The 24,262-nt window shown below is 44.4% G+C and overlaps 1 protein-coding gene across 5 annotated transcripts in view; it reads left to right on the top strand.

Annotated features, from left to right (window-relative positions):
- Positions 1 to 24,262, top strand: part of SV2B (synaptic vesicle glycoprotein 2B) — a 243,612-nt gene that overhangs the window by 41,340 nt on the left and 178,010 nt on the right. Inside the window, exon 1 of one of the 5 annotated variants that reach the window (XM_060401998.1) lies at positions 1,691 to 1,901. The exons of the other annotated variants lie outside the window; for them this stretch is intronic. The gene's annotated coding sequence lies outside the window, so the exon portion shown is untranslated. Of the gene's footprint in view, positions 1 to 1,690; positions 1,902 to 24,262 lie in introns of those variants that run through there. 5 annotated transcript variants of the gene reach the window in all.

Below are 24,262 nucleotides of genomic sequence, written 5' to 3'. Positions count from 1 at the left end.
CCGCCAGTAGCCCCATCATTGGCATTGCACTGTGTTCCTTTCCAATCCATATAACAGACAGGGACATCAAAACTTATTTCAATTAGTATTTCCTTCATAAGAAGGAATATAATTCCTGACCAGGGGCAGGAAAGTAGAAATGAAAGCATGTTGTTGTTTAGTTGCTCAGTCCTGTCTGACTCTTTGCGACCCCGTGGACTGTATCTCGTCAGGCTCCTCTGTGCGTGGGATTTCCCAGGCAAGAATACTGGAGGGGGGTTGCCATTCCCTTTTCCAGGAGGTTGGTCCGACCCAGAGATCAAGCCCGAGTCTCCTGCAGTGGCAGGTGGGTTCTTTACCATCCTATCCACCAGGGAACACAAGTCTATTTCTTCATGTGATGTGCCAGGGATTGCCATGTCTGTTTCAAAAGCTAACAGTCCTTGCTTTCTGGGGTCTCTCTGCGCTTGGCTTTATTGTAAAACCTAATCAACAAATCAGGGTACAGACCATCTTCAGAAGGAAGTAGGCAGATCTCTTATTTCGTTAAATTGCTCACGCATACATGGATTCTTTCATTACACACAGAGTGGCTTTTCTTTGGTGGGTGTTGTGAGGAATATAGAGATGTTGAAAATGTGAATATTGTTCTCAAGCAGTTCAGCCTGGTCATTTGTACTGTAGACCACAGAGGTAATCTTGTAGACCAGGCTTTGAAGCTGAAAGATGGGCTCAACTGCTAAGTTCCATCAGTCACCAGCTGAGTGATATTTGGCAAGTAGCTTAACCTCTCTGAGCCTGCTTCAGTTCCTCCTTCCATACAATGGGATAATAACCGTACCTACCTTGGAGGGTGCTTGTAAGGACCAAGTGAATGTCAAACTCCCAACTCTGAGCTGAGTGCATGGCAGATGCTCATGAGATGTTCTCAATCCTTCTTTTCCCTGGCTGCTTAGCCTTGTCTTTACAGAAAAGAGAAGAGTGTGCATGAGATGGGGTGGGGAGAGTGGGAGGTAAATTTAAGCATTTCTGGGATGTTCTAATAATGGGCAGAGGCCAGGCTGAAAAGAGACCAGCTGTGCCTTTTGGGTGCCTGATGCAGAGCAAACTCGTTCGGCCCTCGCCCTCTGTTTGAGGCTGCCAGAGAGGCGTTCTGTGCTCCAAACCCGCATGCTGGCAGCATTGTCCAGCATCATCTTCCAGCAGAAAGGCTCAGCAGGTGTTTAGAAAGCAGACTGTCCACCCTGTTCTGATTTTGGAAAAGAAAAGCTCTTTCTGTGGAACAAATAACCTCTGAATCAGAAAGAGAAGAAATACTCTAGAGGCATAACAGATGAATAGAATAGACCCAGGGACAGCCCAGAAGGATGTTTGTGTGTCTGGAGCTGAGATGCTAGTGGGAAGGTGGGCAAGGAGGAGAGAGACATTTGGTATAAGAGTTGTGCCAGGCTCTGCGTGATGCCTTTGTAGGCGGAGTTCAGGTTTTAATCCCTGAATACCGGAGTACAAAAATAGTCCCGGTGGTGACCAGGATTTCTTTTTACTGACTGACTGAGGTATGTTTGATGAACAATGCTGTGTTAATTTCTGCTGTGCTGCAAAATGACTCATGTATGCACATACATACCTTCTTCTTATTTTTTTTTTAACCTTCTTTTCCATCGTGATTTATCCCAGGATATTGAATATAATTCCCTTGTGAGATATAGTCCGGATTTCTATGTTAACTCTGCAAAGCCAAGCAGATTCAGGAGTAGTTCTTTGAGCTTTTCTTGTCTTTTTCTCATTAGATGCATTAAAATGACTTGCATTTTGTGGACTGTAAGGAGACTTGAGTGGAGGGAGGGAAGAATGACATTTGGTGCTATTTGCACAGAGAAGCGTCCCCCAGGTATTCGAGCATATTCCACAGATAAAAGAAGGTGAGTGCACTTCTGAATGCTCTTATCTTTCTTAGCCTTATCCCCAGGGCTCAAATCAAACCTGAGATGGCGGAGAAAATGCCTCTCCACCCGGCAGGGACACATGCTGTCACCAGCCCTGCTCTCTGTCTAGCAGAGATTGTCAGCCCCCTCCTGGGAGCTGTTCTCACCCTCTCCCACCGATGAGTCATCCTCAGAGGCCAGTTCTCAAGAAGGTGGGATGGCAGAGCAGGAGGAGGTGTCAGAATGTGAAAGCTGTTCTGTTCTTTCCTTGAAAATTAACTTGGCAGCTTGTAAGCAGTGAGCTTTCTGCATGGAGACAGAACAAGTGAGCGGACCAGCTAGTGAGCCAGGGCCTGGAACCCACCCCCATCTTCCACTTAATTGAGTACGAGATCCCGACGTTGCCTTATGCAAGTCTCATCATATTGCTTTACAAACAGGGGTGAAATAATCATGGTGACAGTTTCTTTGGGAGATCCTTGGGATCAAGTCATTTCAACAAATATTTAATGTGCCCTGGGCCAGTGGTGAAGAACTCTGTCCACCAAGGCAGGAAACTCGGCTTGGATCTCTGGGTTGGGAAGATCCCCTGGAAGAGAACATGGCAACCCACTCCAGTGTTCTTGCCTGGAAAATCCCATGGACAGAGGAGCCTGGAAGGCTACAGTCCATGGGGTCACAAAAGAGTCAGACATCACTTAGCGACTAAACAACAACAATGGGTCAGGTATGTGCCATATACAGAAATAAGTACATTGCGGGTATCTGCCCTCGAGGCGATGGGAAAATGAACGTGTACATGACCATCATGTAAGGTCAGTGGAAATGAAGGCTATGGCCAAGGTATAAAGGGCTGGGTGTGCCAATGAAGGAGAAATCCTTGTCTGCAGGAGCTGGCACGGGGGGAGGAGGGAGCAACCAAGTGAGATGGTGAAGCCAGCAAGGTCTGGGAAGAGCCCAGAATTGGAACATGATCTGAGGGCACAGATGTGGCCACGAGGTGGTCAGAACCCAAAGGGAACAACACATGGAGCATCCTGTGTACTGGTTATGTGGCTGCTGGGGAGCCCTGGGGGCTCTGGTGCTGGGGAAATTGGTAGGCAGCAGGGAGCCGCCCAAGGCTTCTTTTTTCTTTTTTCCCTAGACGTGGACCATTTATTTATTATTTTTTAAAATTGGAGTATAGGGCTTCCCTGGTGGCAATGGTAAAGAATCTGCCTGCAATGCAGAAGACTCAGGTTCGAACTTTTGGTCAGGAAGATCCCCTGAAGGAGGGCATGGCAACCCACTCCAGTATTCATGCCTGGAAAATCCCATGGACAGAGGAGCCTGGGCAGCCTACAGTCCATGGGTCGTGAAGAGTCAGACACAGCTGAGTGACTCACACAAACAGTTGCTTTACAAGGTTGTTAGTTTCCCCTGTACAGTAAAGTGAATCAGCCATGCACATACGAATATCTTCTCTTTTTTAGATTTCCTTCCTGTTTACCAGGTCACCACAGAGCACTGAGTAGAATTCCCTGTGTTACACACTCGGTTCCACCAAGGTTTCTTTGGAGGGGTTTGTTTTGGTCTGATCTGGTCTGCTGTTGGAGGCAGTAAGTGGTTTTAGGCTCGTTTGCTGGTTAGACTCTTCGCTAATTGTGTGCCTGTGAGCATGGTTTCCCTCGGGCTCTACTTCATCAGCTGTAGAGTGGAGGCAGAAATGGTGCCCACGTAGGGATCTTAGGAGGTGGAATGGGATGACATGGGGAGAATGCTTAGCTCAGTGACTGGCACTTGGAAGGCTCAGCAAAGGGTGTGCATGTCAACAGCCATTCAAGGAAGGCTCCACTGTGCAGAGCAGGGCGGGTGGGGATGGTACTCCCCAAGATGAGGGGCTGCAGGCCTGAGGCCACGTGATGGTTGCTGTGTTGGCAGGTTGGGGAGGCCAGTGCCTGAACCTGGGTGGCGGTGGGAAGGGGGAAAGAGGGACTGTGATGATGTGATGCTGAGACTGCAGGGTTAGGAGGTGTGGGGAGTGGGGCTGAGGAAGGAGGGAGCAGTCAGCTGCTGGAGTTCCAGGGTTAGGACAACTGGAAAGAGGATGGGGCACTGCTGGAGGAATCCTGAGTTCCATTTGAGCATTTCAGAGGCTGGTGGACGTCTTAGTGGGCAGACTTGTGAGGTGATGGCAAATTCAGGGGGCAAGGTCAGGGCTGAGTTATGTGCTTGGCTAGGGCTGAAATGTGCTGTGGGAGAAGAGGTTGTATAGTCTTCTACGGAGAGAGAGTAGATACAGAAGAGAAAAGTGCCGTGAAAGAGCCTTAGGGAATATTCCCATATAAAAAGGAGGTGTGGTCCAGTGGCTAAGATTCCACACTCCCAAGGCAGGGGACCCAGTTCGATTCCTGGTCAGGGAACTACATCCTGCATGCCACAGCTTGAAGATCCTGCGTGCTGTGGCTAAGTCCCAGTGCAGCCAAATAAATGAATATGAAAAATAAAAAGGGGATGGAGGATAATGAACATGAAATGAGAGAGGGATGGCAGGGGAGATGAGAGAGAGGGCGTTCAGGGAGGAAGGAGAGAGAGCCAGGAGAGGGCTGGTGCCACGGACCCCAGAGTAGGAAAGGTCTGCCCAAGGGGGATCCAGGAGGATGGGGACCCACAAGAGACCCCTGAATGGTAATTAGGACAGAATCAGTGAGTCTGGAGGAGATGCTGCCAGCACAGTCCTGAGAACAAGAAGAGCAGCTCCAGGGGTGAAGAAACAAGTATGCAGGTGGGGATACAGGCCAGCGAACCTAGACATTTCTCAGGATGGTGGAAGAAGGAAGGAGACGATGTAGATTGACTTAGCAAAAAAGAGCATAGGGAGAAATGTTTTTAGAATGTGCGGGGCTTGAGCATTTTTACAGAATAAAAACTAAGTGAGAAGAAAGACCTTGAAGATGCAGGGGAGGAGGTGGTGGATGGGACCAAGTCTGGGACCCCCTGGGGGCAGGTGGGGCTGCGCACAGTGGGAGGCTGGTCTTCAGGCCATGATGATGTGTAGAGAGCCTGGATGGGAGCAGGGTGGAGATGTTTGGAGACAAGGTTGAGGGACTCAGTGAATGGGGTGAAGAGGGAAGGTTTTGGAAGTGAGTGAGGTTTATGGGAAAGGTTTGGAACAGCCCCCATGGGGGATAACTAGGCACTAACCAGGGGCTCAACAAACTGACAAGCAGAACTGGGGCTCAGTTGATTTGAGCATCCAGACTGGAGGCTGAGCTGATGAGCCCGTATGTGCGTGTGTACGTGTGTACATATGTGTATTACATATGTAGTCCATGTATATATTGTTATATATACATATATATATTGCATACATATATTGTGTATATATACACAGATGTTCTATTTTGATTGTTTTTGTTCTCCCATGAGCATGGTCAAGCTAAGCAATGGGAAGAAAGTGGGATTATGCAGGGCTGGAAATTGTGCCTGTCTGTGGTACCTCATGGGAACTAGCATTGTTTCGTTTAAGGTCAGTGCCTGATAGGGAGCAGCAGACTAAAGACACGCTTGTGTTGTGTGCCGGACCTTGAGAAATTAGCTCATTTAATACTATGAAAACCCTATGAGGGAGGGCATGTTATTTTTAAAAATAATTATTTATTTATTTGGCTGTATCTTAGTCACAGTATGTGGGATCTAGTTCCCTGACCAGGGATCGAACCCAGGCCCCCTGCATTCGAAGCTTGGAGTCTTAGCCACTGGACCACCAGGGAAGTCCTGGAGGCCATGCCTTACAAATGAAGAAACTGAGGGTCATAGAAGTGACCTGAGCATGCCCCATGGCTTTCCAGATGGCACAGTGGTAAAGAATCTGCCTGCCATTTCAGGAGACACAAGAGATCTGGGTTTGATTCCTGGGTTGGGAAAATCCCCTGAAGAAGGAAATGGCAACCCACTCCAGTATTCTTCCCTGGAGAGTCCCATGGACAGAGGAGCCTGGTGGGCTATAGTCCATGGGGTCACGAAGAGACAGACACGACTGAGCACATGCACACACACACACACACACACACACACACACACACACACACAGAGGAAGTGGTGGTGGCGGGGAACAGACCAGTGAATCTGTAAGAACTTGGCCTTTCGTCTCTGTCTGGTGGGTGCAGCAGAAGACGTGGGTTTGGGGGTAAGGACACACGTAAGGGAAGCAGTTCCCCTGGGACCAGATGCACCAGTGAGCATCAGGCTGTGACTCTGGAAAAAAGAACAACGCAGAACCCAGCCTCCTGTTCCACTACTCTAAGGCAACATATGTGGGAACTTTCTCTTCCCTTCTCTCTCTTTTTTGAGGCTGTCTGCACAGGAATTGACAAATTCTAATGATAGTCTATTTTGGAGGGAGTGTTAAATTATTCAGATGCAGGCACAAATAGAACGTCTCCAGCAGCCTTGACATCCTGCTTGAACCCACAGATGTCAATTTCCTGGACGCTGTGAGGGTCTGCAGACCATGCCTGGGTGGGAGGTGGGGGCAGAGCTTTTATGAACTGTCTAAACACTGCTGTCCGGAGCCAGGACTCCAAACCCTGAAGGTGTCCAGCCACAGGCTGCAGGGATGGTGGGGTAGGGCATGGCTCCATGACGACGGGGCTTCTTCAAGTTCTCTTCATCCTCCTCCTCAAGGGGGTCCTAAGCCGGCCAGGTGTGCTAACCCTTGAAAGCAGCCACTGTGACCTCCGCTTCTGCTGGGATTACACCTGCGGTTTTGCATTTCTCAGAGCTCCAAAAGGCTCACGTGAGAATCATGATGATGTTCAGGAAAGTTCAGAAGTCAGGCATGTTTCGATTTCTCAACGTGGGACTTTTCTCTTGTCTCTCTGCTACTTTCTTCTCATGGTTCCTTCCATTCTCTGGAACTCCTTTGTCTTGAGGATGCTCAGGCAAGAGGCCATTGAGGATGGCTCTGATTCTAGACCCTCCCTGTGGAAGTCCCTGGAGGCCTGGACAGAGCAACCATGTAGGTGCAACCTAGGGCGGTTATTTAATTTATATCCAAACCCAGACACCAGAGTGAAAAGGGGGTGCTCTTTAATAGTGACCCCAGGATGTCAGGCATTAACAGGCACTGTTCGGAACAATTTGGGCTACTCTAGAAAGAATGGGGGCGGGAGGGTTGCAGTTAAGTGTTTTATTTATCTTTAAACAACTTCATTTTCCTCATTGGTTGAACTGAAATCTGCTTTCCGTGAGCCTGTTGGAGTAAGACACATCATATGCCAGGCCCAATTCCTAGCACAGAAGTGTTCAATATATTGACTCCTTCTCTTTTTTCTTTAAAAAAAAAAAAACAAAAAACCTTAAACAAACTCAATAAAAACAATAGTGGCAACAAAAACTGCTCTGCACCAAAAATCATTTGGAGGTTCCCAGCAGGTAGCGTTGAGCGCTGGCCTATTTTCGCCACTTCCCCCTCCCCTGGCATTCCTGCTAATCCATAGGTAGAGGATTGCTTTTTCACTCAACCATTTTCTTTTCTTCTCAGATGCTGTTGTCTCAGGTGCTTGTCTTGTCTCACATCAGGTGCTTCTTCCCCCACAAGCCCCCTCTTTTTCACTTTTACCTCCCAAAGAGATTTTTCTTTTGGCACATATTCCCCCTATCTGCCACCCTCTTGATCCTCCTCATGAAATTAAAAAATGAATTCATCTGTCTGCCTGCATCGGGCCTTAGCTGTGGTCTGCATGATCCTTAATCGCGGCATGTGGACTCTAGCTGCGACACGTGGGATCTAGTTCCCCCACCGGGGATTGAACCAGGCCCTCCTGCATTGGGAGCATGGAGTCTTCGCCACTGGACCACCAGGGAAGTCCTGTGAAATATTTTTTAACTTTGAATTTTATGTTGATGTCTAGTTGATTAACAATGTTGTGATGGTTTCAGATGTACAGCAAAGTGAGTCAGTTAAGTTATACATATATGTGTATCTATGCTTTTTCAAATTCTTCTCCCATTTACGTTGTTACATAATATTGAGCAGAGTCCCCTATACTGCACAGTAGGTCCTTGTTGGTTTCCCATTTTAAATATAAGAGTGTGTACATGTCCATCCCAAACTCCCTAACTATCCCTTCCCCCATCCTTCCTCCTGGCAACCATAAGTTCATTCTCTAAGTCTGTGAGTCTGTTTCATAAATAGGTTCATTTGTATCATTTCTTTTTAGAATCCAGAATCTACATCATAGGGTGTTTCTCTTTCCCTGTCTGTCTTACTTCAATCAGTATGATAATCTCCAGGTCCGTCCATATTGCTGCAAATGTCATGATTCCACGTGCAGGAGGAAGTGCTCTGAATCTCTGCCCTGCAGGAGGGTGAGAGAACCCTCATGCATTCTCCCACAGCCAGTGTTTAGGTATTCAACTCCTCTTTCCTTACACACAACCTTGATTTTTTTTTTTCCAGAGTTAGCTATGAATAGAAATATAAACTATCACATTTTGAAAACTTTGTAAATATCCCTGAGAGGTCTGGGAGTCCCAGGGTAAATCACTGGTCTCTGATACACGAAAGAGTGACCTGTGTTCTCTGGAGATAATTCAGCAGAAGGCATTCAGGCAGCTATAGGTGGATGGTGCAGCTTAGGCGTGAACCTAAGTAGGAAGAGAGTGGGCTGATCTCAGCGGGCTGTTGGGAGTTTTGATTCAGGGTTCATGCACCTGACAATTCCAGAATGTAAGGTTTCAGGTTGTGGGGCTTTACTCTCTAGGGACCTTTGGTACATTTTTAGAGAGAGAACTTTTTTGTTTAATTTTATTTGCTTAGTTGTTTTTGGCTGTGCTGGGCCTTCATTGCTGCAAGCAGGCTTTCCCTAGTTGCAGCAAGCGGGGGCTACTCTTCCTTGTGGTGCTCGGGCTCCTTATTGTGGTGGCTTCTCTTGTTGCGGAGCATGGGCTCTGAGGCGCGTGGGCCTTGGCAGTTGCGGTACCTGAGCTCTAGAGCACAGACTCAAAGTTGTCGTGCCCAGGCTTAGCTGTTCTGTGGCATGTGGAATCTTCCCGGACCAGGGATTGAACCAGCGTCCCCTGCTTTGCAAGACGGACTGTTAATCACTGGGCCACCAGGGAAGCCCCTGGAGAGAAAGCTTTTATCTCCATGTGTTGATCCCAGCCAGCAGATACCAGTGAGAGGGTCCCGCCCTTTGGGGTGCTGTTCCTAAGCAGAGAACTGTGCAGTGGAATAAGGGATCTTGTGGGTAGCTGCCAGCAGTCCCCTACGTCTTTCATTTCATCACTGGCTAGATTCGCTGAGCCCTGATTGGACTGCGAAGTAGGAGCAGCCATTGCTTCCACAGTCTGTGAGAAGGCGCTCTAAGCTTCAGTAGGCAAATCCTTCTAGCTGTCAGCATGTCTGTCTTCCCAGGAGCAGGGATGGCTTCCTCTTTCCCTGGGAAAGGTGGGAGTGGTGACAGCCGGGGCTGGTTCTTCTCCCGGGCTGAGAGGCATCTGGAAGCTGGTTCACAGGGACCCAGGGCTGGTAGTGATGCAGTGGAGACTGGCATGTTTGGCTGGAAAGGAGAAGAGAGATGACTCTGGGAGGACTAGTCATTCCTCCTGTCCTGGCGGTGGGCTCCTTCTCCTGACCAGGAAGAAACGGCTACTCCTTAAGGAAAGGTTGAATCCTGTGCAGAAGTTGATCTGTATGGCAAAAACCAGTACAATATTGTAAAATAATTAGCCTCCAATTAAAAAAAAAAAAGAAATCAGAAGTGCCTCTCATTTTCAGGGAATGGAAGTCCCAACTGAGATAACAGTTGTTGGGACAACTTGGGAAAATCAGATTGTTGCTGAGCCTTAGTTTCTCCAGGTGAGAGGTGAGAGTTTTGGGTGGGATAGCTTCTACATCTCATTGAATGTTTTTTTTTCTTTTTTTTTCTGGTTCTGGAAAATTTTTAAATCATTTTATGGAAAACTTGAATATGACGGTGGGACACCCCTCCAGACTCCAATGACTAATCACACCAATTACTAATGAGTGTTTAAGCCACTCTTATATCAGAATCCAGCCAGCTCAGTCACTTTGAAAATTGTGTGGTTCTCAATGTGAGACTGAAGAGGCGAGTGGCATTAAAACATTTACCACAAAACTGTTACTTATTTTAAACTTATAGTTGCATTTACTGTGGATAAAAGGTCAGCAAATAACTAGGAGTAGTCACATGTCAGACATGAGATGGTGGACAGATTACGTGAACATTTATCTTTAGACTCAGAAGTCTTACTTCTGATATTTAATCCCAAAAATATGATGGCAAAAATACGAAAACTTATTTATAAAAGGCTAATAATTGTAGCCAAGAACATCAATTGATTCAAACATACCAAACACGTTTAGACCAACAGGTTCATAATGGTTCTCAGAATAAAATGCTGCATTGGTCACCTTTGTAGGATTTAGGAAGGGACTTCCCTGGTCATCCCATGGCTAAGAGTTTGCCTTCCAATGCCGGGGACACTGGTTTGGTCCCTGGTGGGGAAACTAAGATTCCCCATGTCGTGGGGCAGCTAAGCCAGCTTGCTTCAACTAGAGAGTCTGCGCTGCAGATTACAGATCACACGATCAGAGAGAAGCCCGTGCGCTGCGTCAGAAGATCCCAAATGCTGAAACTAAGACCCGACACGGCCAATAAATGCATGCATAAACATTTTAAAAGTAAAAAGGAAATTCCCTTAAAAGAAGATTAGGGAGCCAACTTGTTTTGAGAACTGGGGAAAGGATTAGATAGTTACCTTGCCTTTCCTATGCAAACTAGTTGAGGACAATTAAAGAGTAAATGAGGGAAAGCAGCTTCTTTTTATAGAGTTATTCCAGGTAATAAGTAAAAAGAGTGATAGAGCTGGAATTTTGTCACCCTGAATTTCTGAGTCTAGGCAGCGATCACCGATGGCTGCTAACATGATGAAAAACAGACAAGGTGTTGTGTGCTTCTTACCATTGCCTGCGAAGTAGCTTTGAAAAAAACTGATCTGACTATGAATAAAAGCAGCAATGTCCAATAGAACTTTCTGTGATGACAGAGATGTTTTATATCTGCGCCATCTAATATAGTAGTCCCTGGCCTCATGTGGGTATTGAGAACTTGAAGGGAGACTAATGTGATTAAAGAAACAAATTTTTAAATTTTATTGGGCTGTGATTAATTTAAATTAAAAAAAATTTTAAGTTGAACTATAGTTGATTTACAAGGTTGTGTTAGTTTCTGGTGTATAGCAAAGTGATTCATATATATAATGGAAAAGAATATGAAGAGAATATGTATATATATACATGCAAGTTATACATACATATATATCCATTATCTTTTTCATATTCTTTTCCATTTTGGTTTATTTTATGGTATTGAATATAGTTCCCTGTGTTATACAGTAAGACCTTGTTTATTTATTTTATATACAGTAAATTTTACTTTATTTTGCAGTAAATTTATTATAAAATATGGGCTTCCCTTGTGGCTCAGACTGTAAAGAATCTGCCTGCAATGCAGGAGACCCGGGTTCGATCTCTGGGTTGGGAAGTTCCCCTGGAGAAGGGAATGGCAACCCACTCCAGTATTCTTGCCTGGAGAATCCCATGGATAGAGGACCCTGGCGAACTACAGTCTATGGAGTTGCAAAGCGCTGGACACGACTGAGTGACTAACACTTTCACTCAGTTTATATATTTTTATATATCTGCTAATCTTAAACTCCTAATTTATCCCTCCTCCACCTCCTTCCCCTTTGGTAACCATAAATTTGTTTCCATGTCTGTGAGTTTGTGTCTGTTGTGTAAATAAATTAATTTGTGTCATATTTTGGATTTCACATATAAGTGACACCGCATGGTATTTGTCTTTCTCTTTCTGTCTTGATTAATTTAAATTTAGTTAGCCATATGTAGCTAAGGGCTATGACATTGGACCACACAGCTCTAGGCTTACCTGTGAGCTTATGGGAGACACATAGCACAGAAGAACATGTTAAATGACACCACAGGCATGCAAACAGCAAAACGTACTGTAAAGAAAAATCTATAGAACGAACTATTTCACCAGTAAATAAGATAAAAACCAGATATTCTGGGGAACATGTAAATTATTAAAGACAAATGATAACCACCAATTACAAGATATGGAGCATCTTTGAATCATGATTTGAACAAAGAAACTAAAAAAAATTATAAGAAAATAGTATTACCAAGTTATTACTGTTTTTTAGGTGTGATCGCAGAATACTAATTATTTGAAAAAGAGTCCTATTATTTTAGAGACACTACTGATATCTTTATAAATGAAATCACATGATGTATGTGATTTGATTCAAAACAATCCAGTGTATGTGTGAGGTGGGGAAGAGGATAGAGAATTGAGTGGGTGTAGATGAAACAAGATTGGAATGAGTTGATCACTGTTCAAGCTGGTTGGTGGGTACATGGGAGTTCATTATATTATTCACTCTACTTTTGAATGTGTTTGAAAATTTTTGTGATAAAATGTGAAAAACTAAAAGAAGTAAAGGAAATTTCCAAGAAGCCTCTTCAAGTTTAAATAACAGCAACAGCGAGAAAAGTTTCACCTTTGACTTAAAATCTGAGCTGGGAGCTGGGGGCCATAGAGGATGTACACAGGGGACCCAAAAGGAAAGGCAGGGTCCCCTGAGGGCAGACGCCACCATCAACCCTGCCATCAGGAAAACCTGGAGCTGGGGCTAAGATTTCTTTTTAAGCTGCTGCTGCTGCTAAGTCGCTTCAGTAGTGTCTGACTCTGCGCGACCCCATAGACTGAAGCCCACCAGGCTCCCCTGTCCCTGGGATTCTCCAGGCAAGAACACTGGAGTGGATTGCCATTTCCTTCTCCAATGCATGAAAGTAAAAAGTGAAAGTGAAGTTGCTCAGTCGTGTCCGACTCTTAGCGACCCCATGGACTGCAGCCTACCAGGCTCCTCCGCCCATGGGATTTTCCAGGCAAGAGTACTGGAGTGGGGTGCCATCGCCTTCTCCTACCTTAGTTTAAAATGATTCCTGGTCTGTAGTGTCCCTGGTTCTCAGAGAAGGCAAAAACAAATTCTCTCTGAAGGAGAGCCTCTTCCAGTTAGGCATGTGGGATTCTACAGTCTAAGGTCAAACAAGTATGAACAAGTATTAGGGTGAATATAAAAATTATCATCCAAACTAGGACACTTTTGGTGATGAAAGAAAGTGATAAAATAATTTTTGTTGTTTAGTTGCTAAGTCGTGTCCGACTATTTTGCAACCCCTTGAACTGTAGCCTGCCAGTCTCGTCTGTCCTTGGGATTCCCCAGGCAAGAATACTGGAGTGGGTTGCCACTTCTTTCTCCTGGGGATCTTCCCAACTCAGGGCTGGAACCCACGTCTCCTGCATTGGCAGGGGGGTTCTTTACCAATGAGCCACCAGGGAAGCTCTGCTAAAATAATTAGCAGATATTAAATTACTGCAAAAGAGATAAACAAGGATTTTCCTGGAGAAACCAGTGGTCCCCCTGGCAAACAGGTGTGGAAGGAAGACCCACCTCTTCTACTTCTGGAGTCTGGTGGGAGTGAGAGATCACATCTCACCTCAGATCATTTGGAAGTTGATCTCATGCTCTGGGTCAGTGGTTCTCAAAATGTGGTCCTCAGACCAGTAGCATCCTGGGAATTTGTTAGAATTGTAAATTTCTTGGACTCTCCCCTAGACCTAATAAAGTAGAAACTCAGGGGTGAGGCCTAACAAGCTGTTTGGAACAAGTCCTTTTGGAACAGGTCATCGGTCCTGACCTTTTTGGCACAGAGGCTGGTTTCGTGGAAGACAATTTTTCCATGGACCTGGAGCAGGGATGGTTTGGGGACGATTTGAGCACGTAACACTTACTGTGCACTTTATTTCTATTATTACTGTATCAGCTCCTACTCAGAGCATCAGGCATTAGACCTTGGAGGCTGGGGCCCCCCGACTTCAGTGAGTCTAATGGCCTAAGTCTGAGAACCCCTGGCCTGTGCTCAGGTGTGCTCACTCAGTCGAGTCCATCTCTTTCGAGACCCCATGGGCAGTAGCCCACCAAGCTCCTCTGTCCGTGGGATTTTCTGGGCAAGAATACTGGAGTGGGATGCCATTTCCTACTCCAAGTGATCTTCCCAACCCAGGGATCGAACCCACATCTCTTCTGCCTCCTGCATTGCAGGCGGTGGATTCTTTACCACTGTTCCACCTGGGAAGCCCTGTTTGAGAACCACCGGCCTAGGTAAACATTTTTAAACTGGTGTTATCAACTATTAACAAAATTCCAATGAGCATCACAATACCAATGGCATGTTTCTTACAAGTAATAGCAGATAGGAAGAAAGGTGCATTTTTCCCCCATAATAAACATTTAAATGGCACCTGGTAATTCTATAGAGTCTAATGACAGTCTTTCAGTAATTATCTGTTGAGAAGGATTTTAAACTAATACAAATGCCTTTTATCATTTTATGTAAACATTTTCTGTCTCAAAGATCTAGTGATTCTGCCAGAGAATTAGAACAGAAATATCACTTTCTCAAGGGAGGATTTAATTAGGTGTATGCGTCTTCTCTGTGCCAGTTCCTGGAATTTTCCTCCAAGTTCTCAAACAGCTCTGGCTCATTTAGGTCATTTAGGTTTGGTACTCACTTAACCTGGGATCTAAACTGCAGCCGTTCCTGTCTGTTCTTGTCTCCCAACAAAAATTGTAGCACATGGCTGACACTAGTTCCTTTTTCTTTGCTGGGTTTCCTGTACTAACCAGACTGAGTTTGGGATATGAATTGGATATATCTGCGGCTTAACACACTCTCTTCTCTCTAAGACATACTTGCACTTGTCCTGAACAAGTTTCTGGCATGTCTCAGTGGCCAAGCATAATAGGATGGGCTCTCCCCGTTAATTAGAGCCTTCCTGGAAGTTTATAAACACATGGAGAGAGTCTCTCTTCTTCAGTACTTTGGCCACCTGATGCAAAGAGCCGACTCATTGGAAAAGACCCTGATGCTGGGAAAGATTGAGGGCAGGAGGAGAAGGGGACGACAGAGGAGATGGCTGGATGGCATCACTGACTCAATGGACATGAGTTTGAGCAAACGCAGGGAGATAGTGAAGGACAGGGAAGCCTGGTGTGCTGCAGCCATGGGGTCTTAAAGAGACGGGCCGGACTCAGCAGCTGAACAGCAGCAGCAGATTCATTTCTGGCTGTGCTGGGTCTTGGTCACAGCGTGGGCCTCTCTCTAGTTGCAATAGGTGGGGGCTGCTCTTCAGTCGCCACGCGCAGCCTTCTCCCTGCAGTGGCTTCTCTTGTTGCAGAGCACGGGCTCCAGGGCGCAGGGACTTCTGCAGCTGTGGCTTGTGGCCTCAGTAGTTGCGGTTCCCCGACTCTGGAGTACAGGCTCAGTGGTTGGGGTGCACGGGCTTAGTTGCTCCGCGGTGTGTGAGAACTTTCCAGACCAGGCGTCAAACCCATGTCTTTTGCGTTGGCAGGCAGATTCTTTACCATTGAGCAACCAGTGAAGCCCCTCTATGCTTTCTTATGACCACAGGCCACAAATGGAAACCCATCCGGCCTTCAGTGGACATATGTTCACGCTACAATTTCTCTCACTTCCTCCAACTTCTCTTAAAAATAGACCTACTATTGTGATGGAAGCTAGAATTCCTACAATACGAAGGGGGTAGTTCTTATACTTGAGTGGCGTATAATCAGTGTTTTTTAAACCCCACTTCTGAAATTGGCTGCATTATGGGGGGGCCTTTAAAATACAGTCTTAGAGGGATTTCTCTGGTGGTCCAGTGGCTCAGACTCCACCCTCCCAGAGCAGGGGGCCCAGGTTTGATCCCTGGTCAGAGAAGTAGACCCCCACATCCTGGAACTAAGAGTCTGCATGTCACATCTAAGACCTGGCTAAGCTAAGTCGCTTCAGTCGTGTCCGACTCTGTTTGACCCCATGGACTGCAGCCACCCAGGTTCCTCCATCCATGGGATTTTCCAGGCAAGAGTACTGGAGTGGGTTGCCATAAATAAATAAAATACAGTCTTTTTTGCACCCCTTCTCCCAAAGGGTCTGCTTTAGCAGATATGCAGTGAGAAATGCCAATTTGGGGAGCCTCCTTAGGGGATTCTAAGGCACAGCTTGAATTTGGAGCAGTTGATGTTGAGTTAGAGCTGTTATAGCAAAGATGATGTTTTTCCAGATCTTTTGCTGGTATCATTTTAGGGTCTGTTGCAGAGTAGCAATACACTCTTCTTCAAGAAGACCTGAGGTCTTCAGGAGCATCTTTGCAATTTACTCTTGCAATCTAGTCTCCACCCAGTGAGGGATCAGCCTGTGGCCTGGACAGGAGTGCAGGCAGGGTAAGGCTGGCAATGCCCCTTGCCATCTGACTCTGTGGGTAAATTACCAAATTCCTGTGAAACTCACGTTGCTTGTCCGAACAACGGTAAGAATAATATATACTTGGGAGGGCTCTTGTGAAGATTAATGAGAGAATAGAAATAAAATACTGAGTCTGACATCTAGTAGCTACTCACTAAATAGAATATATATAAAACTCATTTATATATAATTTATCATATGTGTTTTTATATATTTTTTTCTCCTTAGAGGCTCAAGCCTACAAAGTTGCAAATAGTTTTCTTCTGAACAGAGGTCACATGTTAGCAACATTTTTTTTTTTTTTTTTGCTACAGATTACAGGAAATTTCATTCAGAGAGGTGAATGCTGTACCTGAAAGAGAGTATGCCTATTTTATTTTATTATTATTTTTAATTGCTGTATAGTTGATTTATAATGCTATTGTGGTCTGGTGTATAGAGAAGCAATTCAGTTATACATATATATATATTCTTTTTCAGATTTTTCCATTATAGTTTATTATATTCAGTTTAGTTCTTTGTGCTATATCTTATTGTTTATCTATTAATATTTTCTGTATAGTAAAGTGTATATGCCAAATTCCTAATTTATCCCTCTCCCTTCTGCTTTCCCCTTTGATAATCATAAGATTTTTCCTACATCTGTGAGTCTGTTTCTGTTTTGAAAATAAAGTAATTTGTATCATTTTTTAAATCATATGGTATTTGTCTTTCTCTTTCTGACTTAATTCACTTCATATAATCTCTAAATCTACCCATGTTGCAGCAAATGGCATTATTTTGTTCTCTTTTATGATTGAGTGATATACCATTTGCGTGTGTACCAGATCTCCTTTATCCATCTCTCATTGCATAATATACCATTTGCGTGTATACCACATCTCCTTTATCCATCTCTGATTGAGTAATATACCATTTGTGTGTATACCACATCTCCTTTATCCATCTCTGATTGAGTAATATACCATTTGTGTGTATACCACATCTCCTTTATCCATTCATCTGTTGATGGACACAGGTAGCTTCCATGTCCTGGCTATTGTAAATAGTGCTGCTGTGAACACTGGGGTGCCTGCATATTTTAAAATTACATATTTTTCCAGAAATATGACCAGAAGTGAGATTGTTGGATCATATGGTAATTCTATTTTTAGTTTTCTTAAGGAACTCCATGCTGTTTTCCATAGTGACTGCACCAACTACATTCCTACCAACAGTGTAGGAAAATTCCCTTTTCTGCACATTCTCTCCAGCATTTATTATTTTTAGACATTTTGATGATGGCCATTACAACTGGTGTGAGGTGATAACCTCACTGTAGTTTTGATTTGCATTTTTCTAGTAAATAGTGATATTGCGCATAAAGAATATATGTTTAAAAGTTGGACACTTTCAGACAGAAATTAGTAAAAAGAATTTCTGTCTAGGGTCCTCCCAATGTCAAAATCAAGGCTCCCTCAATGCTTCCGAGCAGAGGAGTGACGTAAAAGGGGCTGAGATGAAAAGATGGAGGTCTTTTTAAAAAATTAATTAATTAATTTTAATTGGAGGATAATTACTTTACAATATTGTGGTGGTTTTTGCCATACATTGACATGAGTCACCCATGGCTGCACCTGTGTCCCCCCATCCTGAGTCCCCCTCAACGCCTCCCTCCCCACCCCATCCCCCTGGGTTGGCCCAGAGCCCCAGCTTTGCGTGCCCTGTTTCATGCGTTGACCTTGCCCTGGTCATCTGTTTTTCATATGGTAATATACACGTTTCAGTGTTATTCTCTCATATCATCCCACCCTCATCTTCTCCCACACAGTCCAAAAGTCTGTTCTTTACATCTGTGTCTCTTCTGCAGCCTTGCTTATAGAATCATTATTACTGTCCTTCTAAATTCCATATATATGTGTGTGTTTTTTCTTTTTTTTAATTTTTATTTTTACTTTATTTTACTTTACAATACTGTATTGGTTTTGCCATACATTGACATGAATCTGCCACGGGTGTACACAACCCCGCTCCCACCTCCCAACCCATATCATCTCTCTGGATCATCCCTGTGCACCAGCCCCAAGCATCCTGTATCCTGCATTGAACATAGACTGTTGATTCATTTCTTACATGATAGTATACATGTTTCAGTGCCATTCTCCCAAATCATCCCACCCTCTCCCTCAGAGTCCAAAAGTCCGTTCTATACATCTGTGTCTCTTTTGCTGTCTCACATACAGGGTTATCATTACCATCTTTCTAAATTCCATATATATGTGTTAATATACTGTATTGGTGTTTCTCTTTCTGATTTACTTCACTCGTATAATAGGCTCCACTTCCATCCACCTCATTAGAACTGACTCAAATGTGTTCTCTTTTATAGCTGAGTAACATCCCATTGTGTATACGTACCATAACTTCCTTATCCATTCATCTGCCGATGGACATCTAGGTTGCTTCCATGTCCTAACTATTGTAAACAGTGCTGCGATGAACATGGCGGTATGTGTCTCTTTCAGTTCTGGTTTCCTCGGTGTGCATGCCTAGCAGTGGCAGTTGTTTCCTGTTTTTTAAGGAATCTCCACACTGTTCTCCATAGTGGGTGTACCAGTTTGCATTCCCACCAACAGTGTAAGAGGGTTCCCTTTTTTCCACACATCTGGTCCCATCACTTCATGGGAAATAGATGGGGAAACAGTGGAAACAGTGTCAGACTTCATTTTTTTGGGCTCCCAAATCACTGCAGATGGTGATTGCAGCCATGAAATTAAAAGACACTGACTCCTTGGAAGAAAAGTTATGACCAAACTAGATCGCATATTGAAAAGCAAGACATTACTTTGCCAACAAAGGTCCGTCTAGTCAAGGCTATGATTTTTCCAGTGGTCATGTATGGATGCGAGAGTTGGACTGTGAAGAAAGCTGAGTGCCGAAGAATTGATGCTTTTGAACTGTGGTGTTGGAGAAGACTCTTGAGAGTCCCTTGGACTACAGGGAGATCCAACCAGTCTGTTCTGAAGGAGATCAACCCTGGGATTTCTTTGGAGGGAATGATACTAAAGCTGAAACTCCAGTACTTTGACCACCTCATGAGAAGAGTTGACTCATTGGAAAAGACCCTGATGTTAGGAGGGATTGGGGGCAGGAGGAGAAGGGGGGGACAGAGGATGAGATGGCTGGATGGCATCACTGACTCGATGGACGTGAGTTTGAGTGAACAACGGGAGTTGGTGATGGACAGGGAGGCCTGGTGTGCTGTGATTCATGGGGTCGCAAAGAGTTGGACACGACTGAGCGACTGAGCTGAACTGAACTGAACTCCAGCATTTATTGTTTGTAGACTTTTTAATGGCAGACATCTTTAAACAAATATTTAAAAAGCATTTATTTTTATTTATTTGGCTGCACTGGGTCTTAGCTGTGGCACGCTGGATCTTTGATCTTCACTGTGGCATGTGAGCTCTGAGTTGCAGCACGTTGAGATTTAGTCCCCTGACCAGGGATCAAACCCAGGCCTCCTGCACTGAGAGCTCAGAGTCTTAGCCACTGGACCACCAGGGAAGTCCCAACTTTTGCAGACCTCTTAGCGCAGCCTCGGTGTTAGCTGGAGCTGGATGTGGTTGGAAACATTCAAGATTTCCTTCTGTTCTTGGGGACTTTCATTCCAAGATCAACTTTGACTGCTTTACTCTGCTTCTTGTTTTTTCCTCTGTCTTGTGAAGCTCCTTTCCTTACCACAGAACTTTGCTGTGTAGCAAATTTTACCTAAGTTTGGGGACATGGACGTGAGTTTATATTATAGTTGGGACACAACTTAAACTCGAATATGAAGCGTCTCTAAGATTCCTCTTCCATGTTCCTTAGCCTCACTGTTCTGGCTCCCCTCCTCACTCTTTTATGCTCAGTTCTTCCAGTTGATTTGAAATGCAGAACAATTTGCCTACCTCTTTTTCTACTTTTTCTCTTGCTAACCCAAGCTCTCAGGGTTTCTGCTGCCCCAAGCGACCTTGCAAGATTTTTTTCCTGAACAAAGAGAATTACTTCCTGAATAGAATTATGGAACTTTCTTTTAAGATGCTAATTTATTTCTCACCCCCATCCAAACCTAATTATTTAAGCCGTGAGATGCTGAACAAATACAGACACAATAATGTAAGTGGTGGTGGTGGTGTTAGTAATGGAGAGAAAAACAGGATGCAAGGGATAGAAATAGGAGCTCACAACAAATTGAGCAGAGGAAAAAAAAAAAATGGAAGGGAAGGGAAGGACCCATTTACTGAATGCCAGTATCACGTGTGATATGACAGCCCTATTGATTTTGTCCCAATTTCCCAAGAAAACCAAAGTTCAGAGAGTTTAAATGGAACTGTAAATGCAAGATCCAGGATCCAATCCAGGAATGAAGGAAAGACCTGTATTCTTTGCACTGTAGTCTTTTTTTTTTTTTTTTGAAGTGATTAGGGTATAGTTGCTTTCCAATGTTGTATTAGTTTCTACTGTACAGCAAAATGAGTCAGCCATAACTGTACATATATCCCCTCTTTTTTGTATTTCCTTCCCATGTAGGTCACCACAGAGCTCAAGTAGAGTTTCCTGTGCTATACAGCAGATTCTGATTCGTTATCTATTTTATACATAGTATATATGTCAACCCCGGTCTCCCAATTCCTCCTACCTCCCACCTTTGGTATCTGTATGTTTGTTCTCTTCATTCGTGTTTCTATTTCTGCTTTGTAAACAAGGTAGTCCATACTGGTCTTTTTCAGATTCCACATATATGTATTGATACATGATATGGCTTACTTCAGTGTATGGGACACTCTCTAGGTTCATCCATGTCTCTACGAATGACCCAATTTTGTTCCTTTTTATAGCTGAGTAATATTTCATTGTGTATATGCACCGCATCTTCTTCATTCATTCCTCTGTTGATGGACATTTAGGTTGCATTGTATCCTTAGTCACTTCCTCTTCTACCATAGAGAACTTAAGGTTGGTTCTGAAATGATATTTTGTCTTAAGTGGGCTGCCACGCCCTCCTCCAGGGGATCTTCCCAACCCAGGGATGGAATTCGCATCTCTTAGGTCTCCTGTATTGGCAGGTGGGTTCTGTACCACTAGCACCACCTGGGAAGCCTTCAGTTCAGTTCAGTCGCTCACTTGCGTCTGACTCTGCGACCCCATGAATTGCAGCACGCCAGGCCTCCCTGTCCATCACCAACTCCCGGAGTTCACTCAGACTCACGTCCATCGAGTTGGTGATGCCATCCAGCCATCTCATCCTCTGTCATCTCCTTCTAAACTAATTCAGTATAAAATTATTTTTGATAATAATAAAGTTTAGGCTATACCTTACTGTTTAGAAATTTTATTTACTTATTTGTCTTTGGCCGTGCTGGGTCTACATTGCTGCGTGGGTTTTTTCTGGTTGCGGAGAGCTGGGGCTCCTCTCTAGTTGTGGTGCATGGGCTTCCTATTGTGGTGGCTTCTCTTCTTGCAGGGCACGGGCTCCAGGGTGCACAGGCTTCAGTAGCTGCGGCACGTGTGCCCAGTAATTGTGGCACACAGGCTCGGTAGTTGTAGCACACTCCGCAGCAGGTGGGATCCTCCCGGCCTGGGGATCGAACCAGTGTCTCCTGCATTGGCAGGTGGATTGTTTACCACTGAGCCACCAGGGAGCACCCACCCTTACTTTTTTGTGGCCTGCAATTTGGATCTTGGTGTAAGTCTTTATATGGTTTCTCACGTGAAAGCAACAAAAATCTGCCCCTTCACAGGTGCAGGTCTCTTGACTTACATGATAGAGCAGGGCCGGCTCTGGCACATTCCAGGGAGGCTGGTTTCCCAGTGGTTACTACCATCCAGGGATAGACTGACTGGCTTACTGTCCTGGGAGGAGGCATTTAAGCAAAGAGTGTAGGGCCACTTGGCTGGGATATTGTTGTGAGGATTATGATTTGGATGAGAAGTTCCCAAATAGGGCTGCTCATCAGAATCACTTGGAGAAGATAGTTCAAAATCCAGTCAACTGTGTCTTACTATCGATGATTCAGCATGTCTGAAATGGCTCAGTGGCATTTCAAATATACACCTCCTGTGGGACTTTCCTGGTGGTCCAGTGGTTAAGAACCCACCTTCCAATGCAGGGGGCGTGGGTTCGATCACTGGTTGAGGAACTAAGATCCGATATGCCGTGTGGCCAGATAAAATAAAATAAACAAATAAGGAAATAAAATAGACTCTCCAGCTGATTCTGATGCATACCAAGGTTTGGAGACTGCTGGAACAGGTTATCATTAAAATCCCCTCCAAGACAGGGTGCTCAAGGCTGGTGCACTGAGATGACCCTGAGGGATGGGATCGGGAGGGCTGTGGGTGGGAGATTCAGGATGGGGAACTCATGGCTGATTCATGTCAATGTATGGCAAAACCACTACAATATTGTAAAGTAATTAGCCTCCAATCAAAATAAATTATTTAGTTAAAAAAAAATCCCCTCCGATCAGGAGAATGGGTACTTGTGCATGTGTGGCTGAGTCTCTTTGCCATGCACTTGAAATTATCACAGTATTGTTAATTGCCTACACTCCAATATAAATAAAAAGTTTAAAATAAAAATTTAAATCCCCTCTATCACAAGGTTCTATAAATTCTACCTTTTGTTGGGGGTAGTGGTCTTCCCTGTCTTGTAGTCTTTAAATCACAGTGTTTTATTCATGTAGGCAGGGACAACTGGTCACACATAGTATCTGTTTCATTATTGGAGAACACAGAATATTGAGCTGCCTTTAAAGTTTTTGGGATACACCTTCTTTTTGTAAGGGGAAGTGTTGTTTATTTTAGGGATACTTGTTCATGTTGCCAGAAGACCACACAGAGTTTCCTTTGAAGAAGCTCAATAATGTTTATACACCTGCAGGAACTAGCTAGAGGGATCAAGATGAGATGCTTAGTTGATATCACATTTATTTTTTAAAAAGTGGAAGGGTGAACACAGGACTGGGTGATTTGGGGCATGTGGCATGCCTAAGTACACTTTTCCTTGGCAGACGTGAAGCAGAAAAAGAAAACTTCTCAAGGAATTCAGTAGTAAATGTATTGTTTTGGGGCCTTGGAGAATGCATTTCCCAGTATCTCTCCAGTTCTTTTCATTAATTAAAAAAAAAAAAAAAAGCTTTGGCTCATTCTTCCCCAAATAGATGGATGCTAGTAATAAATAATGAAAAAAATTGAATGCTGGGAAAATGACATGCAATTTTTCCTTGATATAAGCCCTTCTTAATAACCGATGCACCCAGCTTTTCTAGTGACTAAGGGTCTTTCCTTAAAGGAATATGTAATGTGGACAAAGCTGAGAGAGACTTTCTGAGTTCGTGGTTAGCTCCAAGGTGTTAGACACTAAGCTTGTGCTTCTCAACAGGAGCATCTCTTGGGCAGAGACACAGTGTACAGAAGTAATGGCTTTTCCCACTTTTTTCACGTTGTTCCATGCTACTGAGCCTTCTTTGGCAGCTGGCCTGTTCTTCATTTTTAATGTAGGGAGCCTCTATAATTAACTCAAGCCTATTTCTGCTGTGTTAATTAATGTGTGCATACAGGAGGTTGCTGTTTTCCCTTAAGGTGTGATGAACGGAACTGGTTTTCAAGGAAGTCACCTAGTGCTTTAGCAGATGGAGCAGTTGGCTTTGGGAAACATTCACACTGAATACCAAGACGAGACTAATTCTACTTGATAAAGTCTGTCTGTCAGGGTCAAGGGTATAAAGAGTGGTCCCCAGGCTCCTCTAGGCTCCCTGTGGGCATTTGAGGTTGATGAGAAAAGCAGAAGGGACTTGTTCACTGAAATCAGTCAGAGCTGGGTCTGAGTCTTAATGTGGCCCCCTAGCGACTATGTGGGCTTTGATAAGTCTTACTTGTTCATCTATAAATGGGGCACAAAACACGCATTTTGTCTGAATTAATTCAGGTAACATTG

Source organism: Ovis aries, chromosome 18 (assembly GCF_016772045.2).
Source record: "Ovis aries strain OAR_USU_Benz2616 breed Rambouillet chromosome 18, ARS-UI_Ramb_v3.0, whole genome shotgun sequence".
Lineage (NCBI taxonomy): Eukaryota > Metazoa > Chordata > Mammalia > Artiodactyla > Bovidae > Ovis > Ovis aries.
Note: the sequence above shows the minus strand (reverse complement) of the source record. Positions and strands in the feature narration are given on the sequence as shown.